At 37.2% G+C, this 7,579-nt stretch overlaps 1 long non-coding RNA gene across 1 annotated transcript; it reads left to right on the top strand.

Annotated features, from left to right (window-relative positions):
- The first annotated feature begins 665 nt into the window (after positions 1-665).
- On the top strand, positions 666-7,118 carry LOC122231432. Its single transcript, XR_006208676.1, has 3 exons — positions 666-746; positions 5,899-5,958; positions 6,824-7,118. It is a non-coding gene; the product is annotated as an uncharacterized LOC122231432 (long non-coding RNA).
- Positions 7,119-7,579: the final 461 nt, after the last annotated feature.

The raw sequence follows: 7,579 nt of genomic DNA, 5'->3' as shown, positions 1-7,579 counted from the left end.
CTAGAAAGAACTGAAATCAAGCTCATGCCCTGCAATCAACTAGCCCTATAATCTTTTTCAAGTATATAATGTTGTCCCTTTCGCCCTCAGTTTAGGTATAGATGAAATGAAATGTTGTACTCCATAATCCCTAAAGAACCTTTTAGATCACAATATAAAAATGCAAAATAATGACTTGTCTTAAAGGCTGTTTAAAATCAAATCTATGCATATACACAGATATGAATATATTTCTTTAAGACCCTTCCACCTATACATCATCTCTGTTAACATTTTGACACTTTAATTTTTTCCTTTCAAGGCTTTAATCTGGCATGGGCTATTGTCTCCCCCCATTGCATGCATCTCTGCAGAAATTAGAGAAGTTAAACAGAATTACAGATTCCAGGATTGAATAGATGGAACAGATTGAAGTCTACCTTGAATCTGATGTGTGGGTTGGGTGGGTGGGGGCAGGTGGGTGGTGCCTGCCACTTGGAGCAGGTAGAGCCTGGAAGGAAAAGAGAGGAATTGAAAGAAAATTGTAATATTCTGCTCTTGCCTCTTGCCTCTGTTTCTTTGGGACAATGGCTACACGCCTCTTCACCAGGGAAATCACCAGCAATAATAGCCCGGTTTCCTGGCAATGGCAGAATGTTATCAGGGCAACACAAAAGGCTTGCTAGGGGAGCAGCTGATGAAGGCTGTTGTAGGCTGACTGGTTTCCCCAAGACAGACACTTCATCCTCTCAGCTTCTAAGACCTAGGTAGGGATTGACGGAGTTTGACCTGGGGAGATTACTTCCTCCAAATGGTGCATCCCTTTATAAGTGTGGGGTGTGTGTGTGTGTGTGTGTGTGTGTGTAGGGTAAGCCATGTGGAAAGATTTACCTGGTATTGTTTTTCCTCTCTGCATAGAATAACAGCTATATCTTGACGGGGGGAGGGGCAGATAGAGAGGGAGACACAGAATCCGAAGCAGACTCCGGCTCTGAGCTCTGAGCTGTTAGGACAGAGCCCAATGTGGGGCTCAAACTCACAAACTGTGAGATCATAACCTGAGCCAGAGTCAGAGCCACCCAGGTGCCCCAAATAAGAGCTATATCTTAAACTCAATTATGTGCTTTGTAAACACTATAAAGTATAATACACTTTCTTCTTTCTAGGATGGTAACTTATGCAGACACAAAAGCCAATGCTACTGTTAAGGAATGGTTATTCACTTATTTTATATTTATTACGTAACTGCTATAGAACAGTCAATAAGTTAGGTATATGCAAATAAGAGAAAATAAGGAGTTTCCAACCTAGAAGAATTCACAGTAGTCAGGCAGTATAAATGCAATACAATGTGTTCTGCTATAGTGGAGATGAGCAAAATTACTTATGGAGTGCATAGAATAAAACAATTAACTCTGTGTAAGGAAAGCAGAAAAGATGCACTGAAGAAAGGACATAATCTGATTGGAAATCCTGACTAGGGGGTTGTTGACAAAGACAGCAATATTATCAAAGCCATGAAAATAGAAAAAAAAAAAGGTGTATATGGTACCTAAGCCCCTGATCCCAAGTTACCTATCACCAGGTCATGAAAGCAACAGGAGGCAAATACCTAGAACGAAGATGCAGAGATATAGGAAAACACGTAGAATTTGTTTTAAAGGACTTCAGATGCCCTGAGGAGTATAAACTTGATCTTATAAAAGGATGTGCACATCTAAATCTTTAGGTAAAATTTCTAAATATGTCTGATTATATTTGTCTTTTAGAGAAATTACCTTGGAGAGGTTAAAACTGGGGGGATGTTGGATAATATTTAAAAATGGGAGTTACAATGATCTACCCTAGAGATGGTGAGGTATTGGACAATGATTGAAAGGATGCACAAAAATAAAATGGGTATAAATGCATGCATGATTAGATTAGGATCTGAGGAAGAGTGTGGGTTGAACATGGACCTCCCTTATTTACCACAATGCTTGGCCTGGAACAGACTGTCAATATATGTTGTAAGAAAATGAGTTGGGATTTACAAATGGAAGAAAGAAATTTTCTAGCAATTCTTCCCCATTCTCCACCTCCCATCCTTTGCCACCCTAAATATAAAATATTTGTCTACTCTTCTTCAGCTTTCATTGCCTATTGACATACTATTCTTTCTCTCTTTCCTGCTCTTATTACCCCAACGTTTTGCTCTTGACTCTGTACAGCACATATGGGTCCTAGTTATAGGCTAGTCTCTGTAAAAGGAAACTTGAGAAACGTTCCTTGGGAATTAGAGAATGTGCTTAATGTAAACTTTCCACATGGATGGGATGAGGGCAAGGATGAGAGTCAGTTCCCTCTGTCTCACTGGGGAAAGATATTCAGTGATTTTCTACACAAAATTCCCAACATATATATTTCTACTTGTTGGGATTGTATCTTGAGGGTTGATATATTAATCATAAAATATGCAATAGATTTTTATAGCTGTGGATAGTTAGCATGTTGGTAATGTTGATTTCAAAGCAGTTCATCAGTTTGGTGTAGGTAGGGGAGAAAGAATGACATTGAAGTAATACATTTAGTAAGCAAGGGAAATGATTAGACCTAACATCAAAATTTTAAAAATGTAGTACAATCAATGACTATCAAAAATATCACAAATCATGAGATCGTTAAACTAAAGCAAAAATTCTCATATAGAATTTCAAAAACATCATTTAGATTTTATTGATTTAAATCAAATTATTTAGGCTTCTGGGTTACTTTTTGAACACATTCAATACATATTTCAAAATGCATTCAAAAGTGATAAAAATAAAAGCAGAAAATAAGCCCAACTTTTGTGAATTCTCTGTAATGAAATATTTCTAACTTCCATTATATAACTTTTATGGCTCCCCAGTTAACCTTTAAACAAAACAGTTATTATACCCTATTATTAATCAGGTAGAAAGGCTAGATATTATTCCTCCACATAGTTTCAATAAATTCCTACATATCTCCAAAATAATATTTTCTTGATTTTTCACATAATCCTGAAACATCCCTGAACTTATGCAGGTTCCATTTTCCAAGTCATGAAACAAAGACATCAAAACACTAACAGCAACCTAAAAAGTGAAACATGAAATGTAATTTGGTCTGTCACAGTTCTCTGATTGACACAACATCTTTGGATTGACTGAATATATTTAGAATATCTTCAGAAGGAATGTTCTCTAACTGAAAGCAGGACACCTTGATAAAAAAATGTAAGAATGCAAAAAATAACAGTCAAGGTTAGTCTATGTATTTTTTAATAGTAAAACTGTTATTCATGCACCCCTACCATGTGTCCTGAATTTGAAAGGAGAGAAAGTAAGGAAAGTAAAACACATATTCTATGTCCTCTTAGAGATTGCTATAGAAAAAAACAAAACAACCCAAAATTTGGTAGGTGTGGATCCTGATCCCCTGAGTCATACTGATACTCCAACATCCTCACCTGTAAAATGGAAATAACTCTCTTATTCACCTGTTGTATAAAATGAGAACAGTCAAGGTGGACATTCTTCCAGACTGTAATGAGGCATACAAATGAAATTTATTATTATAAACTTTACATTTATTTTTACAGAGCTTAGGAAAACTTTAAGTAAATCTTTCAATGGGACTTTCTTACATTCTTACCCTAAATTTTCCATTCTGAGGTCCTGTTCTTAGACTTTACATATACAATGAGTTCAAACAGTTCTAATAATCTCCTTGAAAGTGCTTGCTGCCACTGCTAGGAATTTACCCAAGTGATACAGGAGTACTGATGCACAGGGGCACTTGTACCCCAATGTTTATAGCAGCACTCTCAACAATAGCCAAATTATGGAAAGAGCCAAATGTCCATCAACTGATGAATGGATAAAGAAATTGTGGTTTATATACACAATGGAGTACTACGTGGCAATGAGAAAGAACGAAATATGGCCCTTTGTAGCAACGTGGATGGAACTGGAGAGTGTGATGCTAAGTGAAATAAGCCATACAGAGAAAGACAGATACCATATGGTTTCATTCTCATGTGGATCCTGAGAAACTTAACAGAAACCCATGGGGGAGGGGAAGGAAAAAAAAAAAAAGAGGTTAGAGTGGGAGAGAGCCAAAGCATAAGAGACTGCAAACAAACTGAGGGTTGATGGGGGTGGGAGGGAGAGGAGGGTGGGTGATGGGTATTGAGGAGGGCACCTTTTGGGATGAGCACTGGGTGTTGTATGGAAACCAATTTGACAATAAATTTCAAATATTGAAAAAAAAAAAAGAAAAAAAAAAGTGCTTGCTGCCCCAGTAAAGAAAAAAAAAAGTTTCAGCTCTCTCAGCCCCAACACAGATGTTCCATCATTTTCCCTGACCCTCCCTGCTGACTTTTACAGTAATTATGGAATGTTTCTTTGGTGCTGATATTTTATTTATTTTCCTAATTTTCAAGAACATATTTTGAAACCTTACACAATTTCTATAGCTCAACATGTTTTCAGAAATGGATGAGAGGTTGTTTGCATCTTTCAACCCCCTGATTTCTATGGTCATCTCAAAATGTGTTTCACGTCACTGAGGGGAATCCTTTCTGCCTCTCTGTCTTCCTTCGTTTCTCCTCTGAGAAAAACTAAATTGCTAAGAAACTGTAAATACTTTAGTATGTCCCCTTCCTGTGAAAAGGGTATGTTTTCCCCTAGGAATTAGTGAATGAATACAATATTTTCCCATTGTTTTCCTTTCCTCCAATCAGGAAGAAAATCAAAACAAGCCTCTTGGGTTCTGTTACAGTTTTCTACCTTCCCACCCAATGAACTTATTAATAATAAGTAACTTCTGCTGGACTCACAGGTGAACTAAGAGCATAGTTATTGGCATTTCCTGTTCTTTAGGCAACTATTTCCATAATTACAGAGATATCTGAACTGTGTGCTACCGTGAGAAGACAAGGCTATGGGGAATTGAAACCAACTAAATATTTAAGCAGTCAGTGCCACTGAAGCTACCAAACCCTAAATTCTCATTCCTCTAGCGAAGTGCTGCTCAAACTATGCAGCAAAGGACCATTAAAAAAATACCCTATTTGGGGGCGCCTGGCTTCAGCCTAGGTCATCATCTTGTGGTTCACAAGTTTCAGCCCTGTGTCAGTTCTGTGCTGACAGCTCAGAGCCTGGAGCCTGTTTCGGATTCTGTGTTTCCCTCTCATGCTCTGTCACTCTGTCTCTCAAAAATAAAAAATTAAAAATAAAAAATTAATGGACCAAAAAAATGGTCCACCAACACCTGAGTACCACACATGCCTCACCGGGTGAGTTTGACAACTGAATTACTGTTCTACAATAAGAATCCTCTGATAATGCACTTAGAAGTTTCAACATTGATAAAATGTTATAAATTTTCTATATGCAGTTTTTTCAGTTTCTCTACTTGTCATGTATGTACTGGCAATATGTATTTCACTAATGGGGTTCAGGGCAGGCCGCCCCAGAATGTGCCACTTTGGCATGTGGGTTCTTTCCAGCTGAAGATGATTAAGGCCCAACAGATTTAGGAGGAGCTTTTTTTTCCCCTACCTCCCCATTAACTGTCTAAAAGAATTTAGATGGGGAGCCTGTACCAGCAAGGGAGCTACTGACAAGGATAGTTTCTGTTGTTGTTGTTGTTGTTGTTTGGTTTTGGTTTGGTTTTTAACACAAAAAAGACTTCTCACAGCATGGCTAACATTTTTTCACCAAACATTTGCTCCTCCTATGAATTGTCTTCCTCCCCTTTGAAGCCCAAGACCACCACCCCTTTCTCCTTAGCTCAGGGTGGCAAGTGAGCAATTTGCCTGTCAGAGCCTCACATCTTTGGGATTCCCTTATGCATGAAATTATATGTATTTTTTTCCTCCTGTTAATCTGTTTATGTCAATTTCATTATTAGGCCAGCCAAAGAACCTAGAAGAAAAGAAGGGAAAAGCTTTCCTCCCACCGTCACAAAGAGGTACCATGCTAAGGATCAACATTTGAATAGGAGTGTGAAAGAAGAGCAATTAGAAATAATCCCTGAGAGCAGTAAAAAGCAGTCTCATTTCCATTGGATTAAGAGTTAATGCATAAACAGTCAGTAGAGGAATTTTTTTGGTGTTGCAATAGATATCAGAAGCCAAATGCTGCTGCCATTTTCCAGGGTTTCTTTTGTTCCATACAAACTAAAAGAGTTAAGTCCAGGTGATTGAAACAGATAAACTGTCACAATAGCTTAATTAGCAACACAGAGTAATCTCTGCAAAAAGTTTATGACAAAGGGTCATGAAGAGAAGAGTTATGGAGGGTTATGGACTCTCCTGTGTTACTCAATAGTCTTTTATCATCACCTAACCTCAGTGGACTACACTTCCTCATTTGTAAAGCTGATAAATCACACTGTCTGTTTAGCGAGTCCCTTTCATATCTAAAATTATAGACTTATTTCTCCCTTTAAAATGAATAGTCTCCCAAGCTTCAATTATAAGAAAGACCCCATGTCAAAATAAATGAATCACAATTTGTACATTCTTTACTGGAATTTTCCCAGAAGAACCTACCATTGATGGGAGCATTACTAAAGGCACTAGTATAAAGTAGAATATACTGTCCATTCTTGTAACCATTTACTGGAACCTTTAGTCTCTTGATTAGGATTGTGAGTCATATATGAGTTGCCTAAATTCAAATAGATGGGATGCAACATTCTTCAAAAGTTAGAAATTTTCTCTTAATATGTTTAAGTCTTGATCTGATTTCATGTTTCAGTAGATAATTACAGTACAATAAGTGAAGCTTCAGAAACAGTAAACTTGTTTTATTCTAATGTTTTGCATGAGTAGGGATCAGTTCTACAATGTGCCTTTATAAAGAAAGACTTAATGAGACGGGGAGAAATCCAGCTGAAAATAACTCTGAGAAGAATTTGAAGGATGAAGATACTAATATAAATTGCTGTCAAAACAGGGAGAGAAAATAAAGACTTCCTGTGAACACTGAAGCCATTAGGGACTCTGAGGCATTTTATGTTGAGCCAAAAGCAAGTGAAGGAGAAAATACTTTGGAAGAGCTTTTGGAAATTGTCCAAAAAGAATCGGAAGAGAATTTTGTGCCTGTCCACAATAAGTGATCGAATTGAAAAACAGAGATGGAAAAATTCAATGAGAGTGTGGAAAGATTATTTCCCAAGCATTTTGTTGGAATAAAAGAATATATCCAACAGAGTTATAATGATCTAAATAATACACTTCAAACTGAGTTGCAACCCAAGAATATTAGATCCATGCAGTTCTAGAAATAGATGGTTCTAAACACTCTAAGGAGATGGTATATAAAATGCCTTATATGTTTCCTGAACAGCACGATCATTTGCAATCTCGTCTACTCCCTTTGTGTATTTTTCCACTGGGCTGTTCAATGGTTTAAGCTGGCAGACAGTTCCAGTAGAGCAGACTATTAATGAATGAATGTGGTTTTATCATGCCAACGATTTGGACCAACAGTCTTTATCAGAGAGGTCTAAGGAAATAATGGTTCAGTTTGCTTATTGAAAAACTGTTTCATATATTATGGACTATGTGAAACATCTAATTAAGCCT

The sequence above is a fragment of the Panthera tigris genome, chromosome D1 (assembly GCF_018350195.1).
Source record: "Panthera tigris isolate Pti1 chromosome D1, P.tigris_Pti1_mat1.1, whole genome shotgun sequence".
NCBI classification, from domain to species: Eukaryota; Metazoa; Chordata; class Mammalia; order Carnivora; family Felidae; genus Panthera; species Panthera tigris.
Note: the sequence above shows the minus strand (reverse complement) of the source record. Positions and strands in the feature narration are given on the sequence as shown.